This window comes from Toxorhynchites rutilus, chromosome 2, assembly GCF_029784135.1.
Source record: "Toxorhynchites rutilus septentrionalis strain SRP chromosome 2, ASM2978413v1, whole genome shotgun sequence".
Classification (NCBI taxonomy): domain Eukaryota; kingdom Metazoa; phylum Arthropoda; class Insecta; order Diptera; family Culicidae; genus Toxorhynchites; species Toxorhynchites rutilus.
In genome coordinates, this window is record NC_073745.1 from 164,806,717 (window position 1) to 164,828,439 (window position 21,723).

At 36.4% G+C, this 21,723-nt stretch overlaps 1 protein-coding gene across 4 annotated transcripts in view; it reads left to right on the forward strand.

Moving 5' to 3' along the window:
- Window positions 1–21,723, forward strand: part of LOC129769853 (homeobox protein ceh-10-like) — a 123,448-nt gene that overhangs the window by 88,546 nt on the left and 13,179 nt on the right. The gene's annotated exons all lie outside the window — the stretch shown is intronic.

Consider the following 21,723-nt stretch of genomic DNA (forward strand, 5'->3'; position numbering starts at 1 on the left):
ACTTCTTTCATGGGTTGTCTATCAATGATTAATACTGCAACCAACCTGTACCCCACTCAGTTAGCAGTTTCGGATGGAACTCAATACGATCATGATTTAAACGCCGAATTTGTAATCACGAAACCATCGTATGAGTTAGCCACCGCTTTTTGTATGAAGTATCTGTCCGGGACTTGTCTTGCAGGCAATCCAGCCCTGTTCAGTTTACATAATTTTATTATTAAATAAAATATACGGTCGAAACGGTTCTGAAATTATTGCAATTATTGAATAACATACAATAATTTTTCTGGCTCGAACTGATTCTAGGGAACTACCTAAAGTGCGGTAGGATGAACAATGGGCATTGTCAGTCTCCAAAAGAAGCTACAAAATCCGGAAACAGCTCATCTGAGCGAGTTTACCAGTCCTGGTAGTGCTCAGAACGTAGAACAGCAGTTTCACTATGATCCTTCTGGATGTGGGAGATTATTTCTGGAACAAAACCGCTATGCTGACATAGGACTCCGAAATTATTTTAATCAATTCGCTTATCACTTCTTATATTATTTTAGAATGCTACCAAATAATCGAAATGACACTTCAGTAGAATGTTCATGATGGATTCATGATTCATTTTTTCCCTTACGAGAATAATGCGACGAGCATGAGCATAATAAGCACACATCGCAAGTGTTTTTCTATTTCATTGTGTCATAACGATAACAGCTATCGCAGCGGTTTTTTTCCCCGTTGAGAGCGTCACATGCGATTATATGTTTGTTGAACCACCAACACCATTTCTAATTAACACACTGAGGTTTACGTACCTCTAGACGCTTCAACTCAAAATTCCACAGCAGAATATCCTTTGAAAACTAATTCCGACAAGAACTGATCTTTTACTACTTGATGAACCGGTAGAAAAAAAACGCAGCGGTAGGAATGAAGCACAAACACATGCGTTGTCTTTCATTTCACGTCGTCGTCGGTGTTTCTCCTTATCGACGGTACGGGAAGGTAAGCACACAAATGACCTGAACAAGTTTATGGGAAGATGGGAATGTTTCGAAGTTGGGTCATGAACGATGGCCAATTCATAATTGCAGATCAGAAAGATTCATCCATATGTTTGATGGAATTGGCAGTACTATGAGCAGCTCCCCTGCGATCAAACTTCTAATTCGGACCGTCTAATGGAACGTCTAGAAGCGGTGAGCTTTGAGCAATAGATGAGGTACGGTTTTTTTTCAGAACAACGCCAAACCACACACTTCGATAGTGCCTCGCCAGAAGTTCTGAGAGTTTTGTTTGAAGGTTCTCATGCGTCCACCATATCGTCCGGATCTGGCACAAAGTAATTACCACCTAATTCTCTCTATGACAAAGAATGGTTTAAAAATCTTCTCAAAAGAAGCTTGTGAAAATCGATTATTGTTATGTTAACTGATCAGTAGTAGTAGCTGAAACGGTAATTCTAGCATATTGACATTTGTTGACCGAATGAGTAAATAAAGGTAAACAGCGTTTGTTCTTCATCAAGCAATCCGCTACAAGCCTGTGTCAAATCTTCGCCTTAACAGATAATGGAAAATGGAACACAAACTCAATTCGATCATGAAGTTATGAGAGAAAACAAATTTTATGTAATTTATTATTACATACAATTAAGAGGTGTAAAGACCTTTCTGAAGTAATTTCGTCAAACGCTTCAGGAAATCACAATTACATTATGGCCAATACTCCATTTTACGAGATATCAATAAAGAACAAATAATTTGCACGTATAAGAATAACCGACAGAGAATTCCGATTCGGTGTGATCAGCCAATTTGGAGAAAACTTAGACAATTACGGTTTGTACCCTCGTGGAATCGTGTTAACTAACTTGTTTGCGTTATAACACCTTTACCTCTCGCTTTATCATACGCAGCGCACAATAAACAAAACCGATGACTAGTAACTCATTCAATTATAATTATATATATCCCGCCATTTGATGATTTTGCATATTTTGGATTATCGTTTGGCCTCCGTCGGTTTTACTTGGCTGGTTTTACTTTATTAAAATAACAATGCAGCTTGCGTGGGTTCGAAACGCACCTCTGACTTGGCCTCTATATTGCTTAAAGGGATGAATTGCGCGGGAGTGTTGGGTTCGCAGAAGTAGGATATCAACCGATCATCACGTTGTTAGCACACACAAGTCAAGTTGCGCAGCTTTGGCCCGTGAAAGAAGAAGTGACGATGAGTGGTGCATTTTGCGTCCTGTGATGTTCTTTTCTTTTCTCGATCCACGAGCAGAAAAAAAAATAATCGAAATGCACTTGGAAAATAAACACTGACGGATTTCGAAAACGTTAATCAACTGACGAGAGGGATACACTCGACTTCAACAACGAACTACAGAAAGGAGCCAGCATGTTTACAATGCAGACAAAAGAGCACCTTCGTTACCACATTTTTATCGGATTGAGCTCCAACAAAATGATGGACGTATTCAAGGAGCGGAAAGAGTGGAATTCCGAGTGATGAACGGTTGGTCTTGTTCGCTTGAATTATAATAGAAAAGTAGATTAATTTGTGCAAGAAAGAAATTTATTAAATTTCATTCATTTTGCATGTAAATCATAGTGCTTCTTAACCTTAATTTGACACCCCCACTGTTGGGTTTTGATAGATGTAAATATGCATCTGTTTTAAGAATCAGATATGTTTAGTTTACCTGTGCTCTCTCATTAACTTCGTGTAAACCACGTACCGTAACTTTCCAACATTATTGCATACTGTTATAATGAAACTACGGACCACCAAACAAATTCCGTTCCTTGAACTGGTGTTCCCTTGTGACTGGAAAGAAAATTCACACTTTACTCAGCTCAATACAATCCACATTTCACCATTCTCGCTCATTGTTGCTAGTTTATCATTAAATCATCTGAAGCACCCTTTTCGGTAGAAGCAAAGCGAAACCCAAACGAGCACTGTTTCACAGTGGGTAGTTTACCGGTAGCGCGCACATTATTTGCCATGACACGTGTCTCACCACTGGCCAATTATTTTGTGGTGTTATTAAGAGGACTTTTCTTCTCCAATTTTCCAACTAATGAAATAACACTAGGTCGGGTGTATCATACTGACACAATGGCACGTCTCGTACAAATTTTGATTAGGAAATTATCGGGCAAGTCACATCCAATATTTCAAACTTAGTCCAACGATGATGGGAATATAAGCAATGAATTTGAATGTATAACGTTTAGTAATAATGACCAAAACAGTGCGAAAACAAGTGTGCACATTGAAATTGTTTCGTGTGAAATTTGGCATTTCTTTCATCTGCCATCAGTGGAAATATGTTGCAGACGATGAGTGGGCGTGAATGACACGTGGCGGCAAACAAACCTAGCATCGAACATTCGAAATCCAGCGTCTATAGTCAAAGCATTTCTATTGTGTTTTGTGTACTGATGATTATTCATATCTCACATACAGATGTACAGATGTTGGAAAGAATCGATCGAAGTATGATTATAAATTTCTGCTGTGTGGGCTGTACCATCGATGCTACTGTTGTACACGTTTTCCAATTATCTCATAGTAATTATAGTGATGAGATTCGATACACGAGCACTTTTTGGAGGACTTGTGTCTCCGGATCAGGGCGGTCAAGAAGCTAAACAACAACAGCTAGCTTCAATAACACCACGTTCCACAAAAGAATTTCGCTATCTCTGCGTACTTGTATTTCATCTATTTGTATTTAGAAAAGATTACCATGCCGATTACACGTCTTGTTCGCATTTTGAAGGATGAAATCACAAATACGCATGTAGCAATGTACATTGAAACAATTTAGTACATACGCCGTCGAAACCAGACCACGGGACCACAACGACTAACCTATTTTATAAACTAGAGTTCGAGAAAATTGAACGGTTATTAAATTGGGATATGATATTAATAAACATACATGAGTGTAATATAAACTTACCACTTACCAGGACAGTCCTGCATTTCAACAAAATGTCCCGCGTAGGATTACGTCCCGCGAAACGTCCCGCATTTGGCAAAAGGAACGAAAATGTCCCGCGATATTTCATTTTTTATTTCAGTATTACAATTTGATCATGTTGATTTTCTTAAATGGATGAACCTCAAAATTAAACTTTTATTTGTCAGACTGTTCAAGAGCGCTTCCAATGCATTCAACGATTAATATGTTGAGCTGCTTTCATCGCACCGACAGTGGACTTTTTGTTTAGAGAGTGTCAACAGGGAACGACAGCAACAAAATCGGAAAATTGATTTTTATAAAGATTTGATTTTTACAAAAATTTATTTTTAAGATTTTTATAAAGATTTATAATATTTTTTTGAAAAGTCCCCTATTGATCCGCAGGGACCAACGTGAGTCAAACGAAAAGTTCATCTTTTGTCCTCTAGCTCGGTCAGGGCTTAACGTGTTAAATAAGCCGGAAGAACTAGTGCATGCTGGACAGGAAGAGGCAGGGTTGTTTGATGCAGTATCGCAAATGGAGCAAATGTTGGTCGGAAACTCAATCATGGCCAATGAAAAGATGTATGTCAACATGTTCTTTTACCTTTCCGTGGCTTAAGTAGTCAGCTATCTCTCCATTTTGGCCATTCGCCTAGAAGTTTGGGGAACGTTAAGTACCCGGTCCCCGGCCATTCGTTGAATTCTAGCACCAATCACGTCTCGTCTTCCATTATGAGCACGAAAAGAAGTTTTTCACTTCTTTCGCCGGAAAGAAGTTTTTCATCAGCACCTGAAGTACCGGGCAAACGGTGGAGGAGAATATAGCCAAAATGGACATTCCGCATAAAAATGTCCATTTTGGCCAGATTCTCCTCTACCGTTTGGCCGGTTGTTTCGATTTCCTGGCGGACACAAAGTGTCTCAGGATGCCCAACTCCTTTGCTGTGGGGTGAAGCTGATAGTATAAAAAAATCATGAAGTTGCTTGACAGTGCTGCTGCTGTTTATTAACAGCCTTGAATAATTTTTGTTGTAGGCTTAATAAACGTAATATTTAAGGAAAATTCGTTTCATTAAATTATTTTTTGTAATTTTTTTTTCATCGCCATCCGAAAATAGTCCATTTTTTTAATACATACGTTAACACTAAATTGGATGAAAAATGGATTGAAATTTTCGAGCATTCAGTAATTTGAAAAAAATTGTTGAATTTGAATCGTGCTTGCCAGGCTTTAATGCTCTAACTGAGCCAGTGATTTTCAGGCGTAAACAAAATCTAAACCACCGAAAAATCACAACTGAATGACGATACTTAGAAAGAAATAATACAGGTTTAATTTCAAGGACACATGTTAAGTGTTTCACGAATAAATGAGACTCGCTAAACTATGGTTTATTTTCACGTAACGTATATACATAACGTTTCGTTTTTTGTGTCCCGCGTTAGACCTTTGATCATCTGGTCACTTTAGTGTAATAGCCATATCCAGAGGGAGACAAAGCTTTTCCACTTTTATTATGAAAAGTTACATATTTGATTCAAAATATGAAAGGCATATATAAAATTATAGGCCTTAAACGTAAAGAACAAATATCAGTTCCTGAAATGTATCCTTTTTTTATTCTGTCTACCGATCTGAAGATTTTTGGTTGGAAACGTAATTTTAATCTATTTTTATCAAAATTGGAAAATCGAATATGATGAATTCACTAGTTCACTAGTGAACTCCAGATTATTATTATTTACACAAATTAATGTATATTTTACATAATCAAGATTGCTACTGAAAAAGGCAATAGAAGTAAACAAATATTCGTGTATATTGTATTCGGTTCAGCCGTGTAACATTTCAGTAACAAAACATTTCACATGATACCGCAATGAATGTTCATTTGCTTGTATCTTTTTTAGTTCCCGATGATAGATACACAGCGCTACTCCGAACAGATAACATGTGTGCTGATGATACCGCATGTTCGATTATACATACTGTTACTGTGAAACACTCCACATGTAAGCAGCTTATTTCCATTTTGCTTTCGGCCGCTCGCTACAATTGCCCAAGCTTTTTTTTTCGAGAAGGTGTACAAGAGAGAGAGTGAAACCACGGGAATGATGCAGAAGTTTTCTTTAATTTGTAAAAATAACAGAACAGAAGAAGTTTATTCAAAGATCAAAAGACTCAAACGAACGATGACTTATGCAAGAATTAGCCGATAATTTCGTGTGAATCGGAACCGTGTATTTTGTCGCGAATGAGGGATCGTTGCACGTATAAATTCACATAACAGGCGTAAATTGTTTCGAGCGTTTTTTTATATTTCAACAAAATGTTCGCTTGGATTGGATTGTTTCGCAAATTCATCACTCCCTGCTACCGATTATACTTAGAAAAAGTGCACAAACATTCTTTGAGAACATATAAACTTGGAACAACCGAACGAAATGTCCTACATGTCCGTCCCAGCGCAACCTCTTTCGATCGGCTACCTGTTGCACTAAGTTGCTGTGTGAGATACGTATATGGACTGAGCCGCTTTGATCACGTGAGTCATCTGCAACAGAACCTCATTGGGTGTCCTCTACAAAACTTTTACGCGCACCGATCATGCGCCTTCTTGTGGAATCTACTAAAGACACAGACTCCTGGCATACTTCATCGGAAACTGATCCAAACTCGTGGGCGACGTTTGCAGAACCTAGTGATACCATCCAACAACACGGCATGCTATGCAAATTCATTGTTCGTTTGAGGTGTGGTAAACTGGAACTCATTACTGTCCGCTTTGAAGCGTTCCCCATCGGAAGCAATTTTAAGAGTGGCTGAATTTATTCAGAATAGAATAGTAGAGAATAGGATACATTATAATTATGTCTGTACCAATCTAAAAACCGGAGGTATTTTTAAATAGATTCACATCTTAAGCTACTGGACAATAAACAAACAAACAAATATAAGATGAAAAATAGAATATCACTGTTTATTTTCAATATGTAGGGGAAATGGGGGTAAGCGCAGCCCCATAAGGGAAAGTATTGTTTTGTGAGATCTGAGGGCACACATTGTTATATTTCCCACACAGAATACTTGTCTAAATTATTTGAAATATGATACATGTGTGCTCCCGTGGCCGAGTGGTTAACGTCCCACACTATCATACCGGAAGTTCGGGTTCAATTCCCGTTCTGGCCGGGGGATTTTTCGTCAAAAAATTCTTCTGGCTTGCACTGACTGTGGTCATGCGTATTCTAGAGCTTGCCCCTCCAGAGTACATTCAAGGCGTGTTATTCGGCATAGAAATCTCAACCAAGTACTACTAATGAAAACGACGCAAGTAATGTTACGTTGAGAAGGCAAAAAATTCCACTGGAACGTTAGTGCCATCCAAGAGAAGAGAAGAATGATACATGGGCGGTCTGATAAGTACTTAGCCTCATCGCCCGATGGTGTCAGTATCGCAAGAAGGATTACATATCGTGTAGCACATTCTCGTAAACGTTTACTGTCAAAATTTCAGCCGAATCGGACTTGTAGTTTTGTTTTGACCGTGTGTGGAAGCGGGCGTGTCCGCGGATTTTAGAAAAATGGAAAAAAAATGGAAATTCCGCCGTCGCCACGGGCAAATTGGTCGAATTGCACTACGAACTGCAGTCCCATCTACCGTATTCTCCAGATTTGACCCCGTGCGACATTTTTTTTGTTTTAAAAGTCGAATGAGGAGGTATCAACGCCACGGAGGCCTACTCTGCAGACCTCGACGTATTTTTCAGATGGATTAAAGAAGTTGGAGCATCGCATCAAGTGTAACGAGCTAAAAGGAGACTATGTTGAGAAATAAATCGCCACTTTTCCCTTTTTTTATTGTGGGCTAAGTACTCATAGGATTGCCCTCGTATGTCGGTGCTTTCAAACGGCAATTTTTCAATAAATATACTTGACACCAGCTGAACCAGTTTGAATGAGGCAACCGCCAAATAGGAGGTATTCTACTTCTAGATGTCACTATCGAATATGGTTTGAATCGAAATCGAAATTTGATATTAGGCAAATCTATCATGCGCACCACAATTAAATTACGAGTTCGATGAAATCTAGGTCCTAGTTTCGAGGTTACCACCTTTCACAAAACGTGATCATGTAATGTAAACCTGGGGATTCCAAAGTCTTGGAAGCACATTTGACAGAAACTCCACCAACGATAGTCTCTTTTGCAAGGGTGAGGTTATCCTGGGATCCACTCTCACAATTCGATTTCCTTGGGGCTGCGAGGCATCTGAAAGAATAGAAGGTTGGTTGTTTCGTAGACTAAATTTTCGACACTTCTAAAAATTAATTGAATTAAACAATAAATATAATTGTTTGAGACAATCTTTGATTTGTCTAGAACTTTGAATTGTCTGAGTAAATATGAGCGATTCTCGGAAAAATCGTGAAAGAAATAAAAGCAACAAAAATAACCACAGAGAAAAAAAAGTAATGTCAAAAAACAAATATTATTATACAGCCATTCAATGCTAAATCGATATAGTGGTTCTCAGATTTTCGTTAAATTGGTAGTTTTGTTCTTTATCGCAAAACTTTGGCCCCTTTTTTTTGTTTTTTTTTATTAGGGTGACCTTTTCCATTTTAGGGACTTTTTTCAACTCTACTCTACTCAACTCTACTTCTTTTTTCAAAAAATGACTTATTTCAAAAATTCATAGCTTTTGAACTACTAGACCGATTCAGATAATCGACATATCAAATTAAAGCCAATCACCTGGTCTTAATTAACAGAAAATTTAAATTCTGCTCGCGTTGTTTTCATAGTCTTGAGACCAAAGACGGTATATTTTTTTTATTTTTTTTCTGGAAAGCTGAGCTGATTTTTCACATAACATATGTCAAAACCAGAGAGGCGTTGTTTTTTTTAGTTTTTGAGTTATGATTTTTCAAAGTTAACCGATGGTTCGAAAAATCAATGTTTTCCTCTTTTTTCCAACACAAAAAATCATAACTTTTGATCTACTGGGCCGATTCAGATAATCGACACATAAAATGAAAGCCAATTAAATAGTCTTTTTTGAAGAATATTAGACTTGCGAAGGATTTTGATTTCGTAATTATTTATTGTATTAGTTTTTTAAAGTTTACACGGTTTCGGGACCAAGGATGCTATATTGTTTTTGATATTGCGGATTTTGATTTCGTAATTATTTATTGTATTAGTTTTGTAAGGTTTACATGGTTTCGGGGCCAAGGATGCTATATTGTTTTATATTTTTTCTTGTTTACATGTTTTTTTTACATGACCTATCCAAAAATCAGAGAAAATCGGTTATTTTTCGTTTTTATGTTATAATTTTTCAAAGTTAACATGTTTTCAGTCTTCGTTCAATATTTCTATGCGACTAGACTGGATGCATACGACTATAATTCAATTGGTTAGCAAATGTGTCATTTTTTCAAAAAAAAAGGCTATCTACTTGGCTAAAATTTGATATATCGATCATCTGAATCGGTCCAGTAGTTCAAAAGTAATTAATTTTTGAACAAAGTCATTCTTGAAAAAAACAAAAAAAAGAAAAATTATTTTTATGACCATCGGTAAACTTTGAAAAATGACTAAAAAAACGCCTCTCTGGTTTCGTTTTTTTCTATTAATTTATTTATTTTGGCTTAAAGTCCTTATAACATGCCTGATTCACTATTTTCCTCCAACTAACTCGGTTCGTGGCTATCTCTCTCCAATTCTGCGGGCACCCCGTGCTTACCATGTCATGCTCCACTTGATCAAACCACCTTGCTCGTTGCGTTCTTCGTCGTCTAGTTCCAGCCGGATTCCTATATAAAAAATGGTGTGACTTACGGAACGTGTCATGTAATTTTGCAACTCGTAACTTTGCAGGCGGCAGTTTGTTGGTTTGAGAAAAATATTTTCTAAACGACCTGGTTCAAATAGCTTTTCATCAACACCAATGTGCAGTCAGAAGTGCAATGAAGTACTTCAGAATCATTTACTGCTGTTTTTGCATTAAAAACAGCGTGATAATTGGCTAATTTGGCATTAATTCATAACATCCGGAAAGTCAAGGCATGGCTTATTGAACAGGGACATCAGATTCTGGACTGGTCAACTTGTTTACCAAATCAAAAACCTATCAAAAACATATGAGAAGTGATCGTACGAATAGTAGATGCAGCTTAGAGTGATACTTAAAGAGTGTGAGTGAGAGCTTAAACGAGTAGTAACCGCTGCGTAGAACGAGATACACACTACAACATGGTGCAGCTTGGCCAAAACCATCCCGAATGTTTTATTTGAACTGACTGAGAACTAAAGATGACCTATGAATTAGAAACTAATTGTAATCCATGTGAAATTGACGTTAACTTGTAAAGTAGTGAGAGTTTTTCCATCTGGTTCTATAGTTATGAAACACTGGAATTTTTGTTTTTTGGATGTTTCGCAATAAAGTTCAAATGGCCAGTCTTTTAAATGAAGATAGTTATTGTAATCTACATCATATACTTCAATTCAACCGACTTCTTATATATATTTGGAAACTCAGAAAAATTTAGTGATTCTATAGTTGTGAAACGCAGTGTATATTATACAAATGCTTATCAGTATTTGAGAGTCATGACATTTTCTGTTATGTTTAGGCTCATTTAATGTAGTAAATCGAGATGACATAACATGAGCTTAAAAAATTATTTTGGGTGTACACTCCGATATTACAGTGTGGATAATTCGGAATCGAGTCCTTTTGAGGGATCCTGCTCATCAAAATCAGTACGCCTATATTAGTGATTGACAAATTTGACTTCAATGTAATGAAAAGTACTTTAAGCGGCATAATAAAGCCCGTAGAATTAACATAGTCTGTACTATTTTTTAAAGTTGAAGTCGATAAGAAATAAATTTTAAAAAAATTGATTCGACTACTGCATAAATGCAACCCGAACAAGTCCTGACTTTCTCTACGACTAACTTTTTTTTTTTGTAATAAACAGTTCATTTGGAAATCCGTATCTACCACATGGCTTTTATGAAAATGTTGTTTGTTTTAAACCCGGTTTTATAATTCCATTCATAGTAGTGCGAAGAAAAAGTGTTTTGTTCATTAAAGGAACTTATGGTGGTGGAGCGTTCATTCGAGACACATTGGCATTATTCCAAGCGATAATTCAGTTAGTGATTAAAAAATGATTCGATGGATCGCTGATGATGGGAATATAATAAACATAAATATCAATTAGGCACCACCACCAAACAAGTACTCTATACACAGGGGAACGAGAACAGCGATGGGACACAACCATGTTTCACGCATCATAATGCACCACTTCCCACTTGACTTTCATGGTTCGACTTCGCGTGGATTTCCTGCTTACGGATAGCATAGAACTATCAACGAAATAGGGGTGGTTTTAATCTGGTAGTCCTATGCCAGGGTGATAAATTATCGATGAACTTTATTATATATAATGTTTGGTTTTATTACAACTTATAATAAAACACAGTGGTGGTTTGTTGAGTGACTGTCCTTCTCATGGAGGGATGATCGTTTTCTTCAAACGATTCATTGCATCTCCGAAACGTGGCACTCGTGTCGGGATTAGCATAAGCGAGAATGAATTTGTGAAAATATTTTAAATTTAATTATAGTCACTGCAATTTGTGCAAGCAGCGAACTGGTTTTCGGGAGAATACCGAGGGAATGTGGGCATAATAGAGTAAGAGCAGAGAAGCAAAGATTTTCCCTACCCTCTCCGGGAACGAATTCTCAAAGGAATAACATTTTAAAGCATTTTAATTAAATCATGCCTCGCGCGTTGAAAGTCACGGCTTTCTAATGGGGTAATTGAGTTAGCACGCGTTCGTTGTGAATCGAAAACATTGTGAACGTTGTGTTGCGATGTGATATTTCATCGCAAATAAAGTGATGAAGTAGTAAACAGGGAATTTGTACACGATTCGATCGATACAATACAAAACAACGATTCAATGTGACACTTTTTTTCGTGTGATCATACTTAGCATTAGTATGTCAATCTTTTTCAAAAAACGGTAGTGCCTTTCAGTCTTTTGTTAGACACTAACACATTTAATTATCTCCACAAACAAATAGTTCCAATCTCACAGATTCTTTGTGTTCCGGAAAACGAGTAATAGATTTGACAACCTGAACTACCCTGTAAAGACATGTAAAAGAATAGGAGATAAATGCGCGAGATGGTTTACGAATTATGTCGTCATTCATCGAGCAGAGGAAATGTGCTTTAGTTTATTTGAATAATAATTAAATTACGAAAAACTACTAGAATGAAGCCTAACATGCCCACTAAATGAACCCGGCTGGACGTAGAACATAGCATAAGACGAGAGAAAATTCCATGATTAATTGAAAATATATTTGCATAAGAATGCAATCGCTTGATAATTGAATGAAAGTCTGCACAGACTGGAGGGTGACGCCATCAGGTTGTCTATAGTATTTGACTTCATAGGATAATCAATTGAGGTTGTCGAACACACGTATCTTTGAATTTACAAGATAATAAATAAATAATAAATAAATAAATAAATAAATAGTATGCGAACATAATAATGTACGAATCAATCATCATTTGGCCGGCAAAAAAGATTTCTTCGCGATAGGTACCAACATTTAGACTTTTCCTCTAGCTGAGATGAATTGTTCGAATAAGAAAACAAATCAAACAGCTTTCGAGTGCCAAACCATTCTAAGTACCGTAAACCGGAGGCAAATTGATCACGAGTTTCAAAAAAAATTAAATATTTCAGAAATGTTTTGTTTAATCTATACCCGATTATTTTTAGATCTAGTACTGGTGCCAAGGTCACAAAATGCTATAAAATGTTTTGTTGAAATAATTCCATAAACGATAGTTTGGACAATTTTTAGCGGAAAATCAAAATTTACCTTTGAGGTGAAGTTGATCAATCTATAGCACGAAAATGTATATAAATTCGCTAATATCTTTACCTATGGTAATGAATGATAATTCAAGGGTTTAAGGATACCAAAAATCTGATTTAATCCACCAAACGGTGTTGTCGTGTCATTCTCATATCTCGATCTAAAGTTTGAGCTGCATACTAGTTTGAGCTAGTATTGACAAACCATAAAGTCGATATTTTGCATGATGAAACTTGGTTCTGGTCATAAAATGGTCAACTTCAGAACATATCCGGATTACGTCAATCAGGCCATATAGGCTAAAAATCATCACAAAATTTGATACTCCATTTCATTTGTTCCCGCCATATCCACCAGAACTCGTGGATCGATTCCGATAAAATGTGTGTTATTCTTAAATGAAACAAGATGGGTTTCCCATCGAAACTAGTAGCGTCCAATTCGGTTCAACCGTTTCCAAGAAAACTGGGCTACATTGGTTGTCTGGTTAAGAAAAATAAGTTGTCTTTCACGGTGCTTTTTTGAAAAATTGATTTTTATCACTTATTTTAACAGTAATTCTAACTATGTGTGAATTAATATGTTTAGCATCCTTTTTTTTATGTGTTGAAAAGATGTTTCTTTACCATGTTTGAAAATGGAAACGCAAATGTTATCCACGAAAAGATAAATTTTTATGCAAATTGATAAGTGATTCGATGAAAACCACTGACGAAAAGAATCTACAAATGATTATTGAACGTATCATGAAGAAAGTTTTAGATTCTATTTCAAAAGTTTTCAAAAGTTTTTTTTTTCATTAGTATCTTTGATCAATTTCACACCGGTGATGAATTTGCCTCCGGATGACGGTACGTATACGACCCAACCTAGCATTGGCGTTAGGTTTATACGGTTCAACAATAAAAGGAGATGACATTATAAAAAATCCAAGTTGAGTCGTACTTTTCGAGATAAAGGGTGGTCCAAATTCCTCCGTTTTACCCTACATACAAATTTTATTGATAAAACCGTCACTACAGAAATATTAATCGATCGGTCGCCTTTTTCATTCGTTTATTTAATTTAGCTTGCCTCGGCAATATTATACTTGTCTGAAACATTGTCTGTGGTAACTAGTGATAATTATATCGCCAGGTGATGCAGATTAGATATCTTATAACCGTAAGTGCCGTCTTGTAAATTTTTTGTGGATTCTGTAGTGAACTGATAGGTGTTGCTTATTTATAGGAAAGGGAAAACGGAATGGACATGTGGTTTTGGGGAAGTGGCATTTCCTGCATGATAGAGACTGGAATTGAACACGATATGATCAGACAACAACCTTACTGATACAATTTCTATCAACGTTAAACCCTTTTAGTTAGACTCCCGTCGAAACTATGGGGATAATAGAGTGTCGCCATCTTCCAAGTCATCTCCTTTTCTTTGATTATTTGTTCCGTTCGTGAACGATTTGCCCATCTCTACCATGGAGGCTATATGCAAACATGTTGTGTGTTGTTCTTCACCCACTGCGCATTGAGCGAGTAAAATCTAAAAAACACATACCTACTTTATTCGCTAAATTGTTTACTTGTTTTACTATCTTCACTGTTTGTGTTACAATCAAGTAAATTTCTGAATAAAATTTTCTATGTAATGGTATATAATATAAAATATATAGCAATAACGATATTGCGTAATATGCATTTGAAATCCCTTAATGTTTCATTACATTCTTCATAGGGTGAACCCCAATATGAAAATCAAAGATGTAGTCCTAAGTCAAAAGTGTTTTCCAAGCAATTATTTGTAGATGTGGACTGAAAGTTATCGAGAAATGCCAAATGTATGAAAAAATCAACAATTGGTTCTGAAAAAAGCGTCGAACCGTTCTTTGAGTGGATCGAAGTTTAGTTTGAATCGGACCCGATGGAAGAACAAGATTGGTCCGTCGCATAGCGAATGTAGAACACAAGTTCTACATTCAGAATACTAATAGAACATTCAAGCATGGCGGCGTTCACATTACAGGATTTCGGATTTACAAATAATAAATTACCACAAGAAACGCTTCCTCACGCCCAATGGAAAATTTTACCAAACTGGATGTTCTTACAGGACAACGTTTCAAAGCGTGATCCGTAAAAATTAACTTTCTGATCGAAAGATCGATGTAATATACGGGCTATTCTTCTGAATTCGATTGGCCCATTTACGTCGTGAATTATTTTTGAGCGAAATTAAAAAAAAAATTATCAGGATTAAGTTGCGACAATTGCGACAAGCATCTACCAATAGAAGAAGATGAGTGCTCCATCAAACTCATCGAAAATTTGAGCTCCGAGAACATAGTTGGAAAGTTCTTATGAATCCACCTTATAGAACGAAAATGGTAGCAAGCGTACCGGAGAAAAAATCGGAGAAAATTAGAGAAAAAAATAGAACCAAAAAAATTAAAAATTGTTAATCAAAACCAAACCTTTCCAACCATGTAGAATAAAGATAAATTTAATTAGAAGAAATCAACTAGTCATTCGTTTTCATACCATATGGTAATTCCTATTTCATGCATTCATGAATACCCCGTTAATTAGTGTGGGTTAAACTAAAAATATATCACAGTTTTGGCGGTGGGAATACCACCCAAGCCGCTCTACAGATGCTTCCAGATGCAAATGATCAGATCAGTCGTACACTTACTACCTACACTACTCCCCAGCGTTACGGCATACAAATTCTTCCCAAGACAAATTACACGCTGTGGCTGCCGGCTAACTGTGCAAAGCCAAAAGTCAATGTTGGGAACGACCTCGCGAGAAACGATGAAAGCGGACAAAGCATCAGAGAATTTGAGTGTGATTGACGTTTTCATCGCGCTTTCGATGAACTTGGAACTCGGGAGGTGAAGTTCTGAAGACATAACGGCAAGCTAGCAGTCTTACAATCCATCGGCGGGGGAAATTGAATACAAAAAGATAGAATAAAACAAAAGGTGGCAACAATCCGACCCGTCGCCATTGACAGAAGAAAAACAGACAAACTAAGGCATCTCGTTTTCGAGTTAAATACTCAAGTATCATAAGTGAGAGTTAATTTTTGTGTACTTCCAAGTAACTCTCGAAAGTGGACATTGACGTCTCGTGAATGCTTTCCACTCCAGATCGTGGTGTTATGTTCCATCGACTTCGGGGCTTCTACATTACATGCTTTATTTCTTTAAATAGTATTGTTTGACGAAAATATTTGAAACTATTGGGCGTTCACACGCAATATTAACACCATGTTGAATCGCGGTGTGATTGATTATTTATATTCAGCTAACAGCAACAAACAAAAAACGCTTGCAATCTATTTATATCGGATGTTTTGATAACACCCAAACGAGTGCAATCGATGATTATTTACCTAAATCGATCAGCAACACTTTACTGCCCACTAGAGAGTACCACTTCCCCGTATCTCTCTTGTATCTCAATCACTTGAACATGCCTCCCCCATCCATTCAGCTGGTAAGTGTACCACAAGTGTAAGTAGAAAACCCTCCTCTCCTAGAAGAAGGGACATAAACAGTTTCGATTTCGTGTCCCTTTGCGTTGTCACCCTAAAGGTTCTGAATTATTTGTCAGACGGTCCGTAACGAAAATGATGAAATATCCCTACGAGAGTCTTCTTTACCAGTTGTTACACATTGTTTAGATTTTGCGAACTGATAATGCTAAATGATTACATGAGGGGTAAAAGCCACTCTGGCGGGCCTCGCACGAAGGGATCACGGAAAACGGTTTGTAGACAGACACGCGTTTTTTGGGTGTTATGAATTTAGATAGTAATCATTAAGGTTAAATGTAGCATCCAACAACTTGTTTGCATCGGCCCGGCAGAGAAGGGCGCAATATTCGGATTCTGTTGTTTGTTTTTTAATTATGTTTGCTCATAAAGTGATTAACACCTCGGTGTTTCATTGATTTGTTAAAACCGCTGAATGTTTAGCAAATTGGCCCCCATCAAACAAATGTTTAAAAAGTTCTGCTGCCACTAAAAACACATTATTTTTCTTTTCAAAAAATCAAAATTCTTGTTTATCGGTAGTAATGTTCCGAAAAATATTTTCGCAAAAAATATGGAACAGTTCAAAACTGCCTCTCGATTTGCGATGTGCTCACTATTCATTGAACAATTAATCATCAAAGAAGAAGGAGAAATCAATTCAATTTCAATTCAATCAAACAACAATATCTCTGTATATTACCCTACAGGAATACTATTGGGACCAAATGAAAGCTGGTTAATAATAATAATTAGATTTGTTATTAAATTAATTGACAAAAATTAATCCACAAAATCTTTGAAAAAACAGAAAAAAATCAATGTTTTATTTCCTTCCGATATTTTTATAAGAAAAATGTCGTTCGTATTTGTTCGTAAAATATTCCAAAACTAGAGTTGAGGCTTTAAAATGATGTACATTTCATTTTTGTGCGTTCATTCTATGTACAAAAAAATGTACCTTATTTGAAAAGAAAAAAATCGGTAATTACTTTTCGGGCAACCCCATGCTGGTGAAGGGTCTAAAAAAAAAGTTGTGCCAAGGCTTACACGATTCCAGCCATCCTGATTATCTTAAACAAAACAAAACAAACAAATTCTGAATCAGAAAAGATACCGCTATGATATGAACCTCGGGCAAGTCAAAAACTAATTGTTTTGACGAAATGTGCAACCGTTTGAAGATAAAAAAAAATAGCTTATAGCTAGCTGACGATTTTTATTAAATAGTAAAATTTAGAAAAATATATCTTTTTATTGGTTCGTGTGACAGTGACGAATTTACGTTAGATTTACAACCAAATGGCGCATCACAAACAAAAAAAACATCAATCATTTGATTTGAAATTCGCTTGATTTCTTTAGAATTTCAGAATTTTTCTTCAAATTTCCCTGTCTCAAGTTTTCTTTCTACGCTGAAATCATATTTTTGCATTGTGGTAAGGATGTTATGAACGATGGCTTGTTATAAATGTTGTAATTTACATTTTTACTAGATAACACATCACTTTTGTGGTTCTGAGCTCTAATGACACAAGTAACAGATCGTTGAGACGGCGAGGTTCCTCTAGGAACGTTGGTGCCATTTTAGAGGAAAAAATTTGAAATTTGAAAATTTTTCGGTATAAAAGTATGATTATGATACTGACAAGTTCTGCATCGCAAAATGTTTGTCTAGATAAGTCCCAAAAGCGTCCGAAGACTCAGTCGTTTCGTTTGAGAGAAAAGAGGAATCCCATCTTCTTCGATTACCGGCTTTCAAATGTTGTTCTACCTAGCGTGAAGTGCGCTAACGACGTTGATGTGCTTTTGGATACAAAAACATACATACAAGGATCGCATTGCATCAATTGTGAACAGGGCATCGAGACAACTAGGCTTTATCCTTCGAATGACGAAAGCATTCACAGACATTGACTGTCTAAACTCTAAAAGCTGTTATACTGAAATCATTTTCATCTGTACTATTTCTTCCGAAAATCTGTATCACAATCTGTACCATTCAAAATATGTGTTGCATAGAAAAATCTTTTGAAAAAATAATACTCAAGCCTCAAATTACTAATTTGTTTGACTGTTTGACCAAATGATTAGAATTCAACATTATGATCTTCTTATCGTTGCTTTGTCGATTGAAATGTATAGTTTTGTTGTTGTTATAATCAGAAAAGAAATCCCCCGATAGTTGCTGAGGAGTGAGGCATAGTAAGAATATGCGAGCGAACTGTCATATCTTTTCAGGCAACTAAATTTTGCCCAACGGAGATTTCTTTAGGGAGCAATCATTTTCTCCATCATAAGAACCTGAAAACGCTTCCAATACTTCTCCGATGCTTGTTAGATTGGGAATGTTTCTGGAATTTATCATAGCAGAAGCTAATTGAAAACAAATTTCTGCCCCACCAGTTTTATCGACTCCGCATGTTATTAATTTATCACTCCAGAAAATCTGTTCCTATCTGTGTTTTTGCACAAAAATCGGTAATCTGTACCAAAAAAAATATTTGTACCTTTCCAGATAAATTTGTACGTGTGGCAACACTGTACTCAAATATTAGTAGTAATATTTTTATTACAATATTTGCAATTAGACTTAATATTTATTGAATTTTACATCTATTTATTTTGTTGAATTTGGATGAGAAAATGACGTCAAGTTTACTCACTCAATCAACCAAATTTTTAAATTGGTAAGAATTTCGTATGAATAAGAAAAAAACTATAGGTAGAATATTTTTTAAGTTTGGCTATAGAGATCTGAGGTATCATTTAATTCTGGAAAAGTGGTCTATTACCCAAAATAGTTTGAGAATCCCTACTCTAGACAAAAACTGTCTCCGGGAAAGTTATTACATAGGACGGAGCGCTCATTTCAATGTTGTCTTATCTGTATAGATAGAGATAAACATAGTTCGATAGTGTTGTAACCCCAGTTATTTCAGTCAACTTTGTAGAACAAAGTTTTTTTGCTCTAACTGTTATATTTCAAGCTCTACATCAAAGTTGTCTTCGAACGACTTTTAGAGCTTATCAAGACGAACATTTTGCGATGTAGAACTTGTCAAAATCTTAATCATAGTTATTGATGTTTTTTTTTTGTTTTCTACCCAAAAACTCATGATTTCAAATTTAGTTTATGCCGCCAATAAACATGTTTTATGTTTTCCCCAGGAGGAACGACAACCAAATGAAGAGGGTTTTTTTTGGGGAAGAAATATCAATAACTTTGAGTAGAGTTGGGTTATTGACATTTTTTTTCTTGGTTACCCTAACACAACTTACAAAATAGCGCTATATCGTTTATTTTAAGAGATAGAAAAAAAAACTTTGCTGCACAAAGCTGCTTCAAATAAATGGGGCTACAACATTGTCCAACTATGTTTACCTCTATCTATAGAGATAAGAAGTGCACTCGTGGCCGAGTGGTTAGCGTCTCCCATTATCATGCCGGGTGTTCGGGCTCGATTCCGGCTCTGGCCGGGGGATTTTTCGTCAAAGAAATTTCCTTCGACTTGCACTGTGGTCAAACGTATTCTAGAGCTTGTCCCTCGGAATACATTCAAGGCGTGTTTATTTGACTTGAGAAATCTCAACTAAGTATTAATAAATGACGCTAGTTAATGCATACGCTGGGACGGCAAAAGTTCCACAGGGAACGTCAGCGCCATTCAAGAAGATAGAAATAAAAAAGTTAGATTTTTTCATCTCATTGGACAAAATAACTATGCTCATTTTTTTAATTTCTAAATGCTTGAAAAATATGTTTCGATATATCGTATCGAGTGAAACAAAAGTTACTTTATATCGAAAAATACCTGTTTAATAAGACATGTAAGAAATGTAGAATTTTGTAGATAAAATTCATTCGTGATTCAAGGAAAATTAGGAAATATAAACTAGAAAAACAGGTGGATAACCTTACCAATTTTTTTTTCTGTCCCACGAATCAAACCGTTCACAACAAAAAAATCTTTTTCTCTGTTCATTAAACGCACTGATGATTACTCAATAGCAACGATTCGCTTACATTATTTAACGATAGCCTCCCACAGCAGAACACTTCATTTCTAGTATCGGCGTGACTTATCAGTCTGGACGAGGGGTGAAATTACACAACCGAAAATTGGGTTGCGAATGTGGGAAAAACGGCTAACGAAAATGAATAACATATGATCAAGTCTCGCTCGGGGATTTAGAGATACAACGAGATAACAATGAATAGCAAGTAGTTCCGTGGCCGCCTGTTCCCTTCGGTGGTAGCAGGTTTGAACTCAATTTGAGTCGAGTTGATAGCTTTCGCCTGACAAAGGAAATTCTCTGAGGTATTGAAATAATTTCACAAATTTATTTTATGTTTTTATAAATGAGAAAATTATTTCCACTCCTTTCAGCGATTCAACCCATGAAACGGTTGGTTTCAATGAGGTCCACCGGGACTCTTGGTTATAGCCAATAATCACAACAGAGAAAATATAATTGAATGCTGTCTCTCTTTTATCAGCCATTATCGTGTATACATGGTGCTGTTGTTATCGTAGTACTGGGATTTGTCACATCAAGCGTGAAAATTGAAATTCCTGGTTGTGACATTTTGTTCGAAATTCAATCCTAAATATGATTGGTAAATTGGCAAGGAAGAACGTGGTAGACATTGGGAACAAACACGTCTTTCGCCAGAACGTGACATTACGAGTCTCAATTCAGCTTCGAACAAAGCTTCTCTTCGGTTATAGAGCAGACAAGGTAAAATGAAACAAACACGATTTATAATTGTGTTTGCGTCGCTTGAATGGCCCAAAAAAGGACAATCCTCTAGGGATACACACTGTGAAGCGCCATCTAGTTGGCGAATATAAATTGAAAAACGAATGAAAACTGTCGCCATTCGCCAACCACCCACTGATAGATTAATCGAATTCTCCGTTCTCCCCATTTTTTTTTTGTGAGCGGAGATTTTTTCCTGATACTTTCTCCGCTCGATGATGTCGGTTAGCTGTATGTGCCTGCCAACTTGTCTGGTGCCAACACAAGCACACTGCTGTTTGATTGAAAATGAATTTCCAGCCAAATGAAGATCGCCGCTTTGCCAATTTGCTATGTGAACAAATGGCAAAACCAGAGAATAAACCAAATCCATCCGTTTTTTTATGTGCTTCGAGAAAAAGAATGATTGTATTCGTATTCGAACTATTGATTGAAAAATCAGGTTTGGATTTCGGGTCAACTGCTTATTGTTATTTTAAAGCAATTATTCAATAGAAGTTCGACTATTAATTCCTTAGATC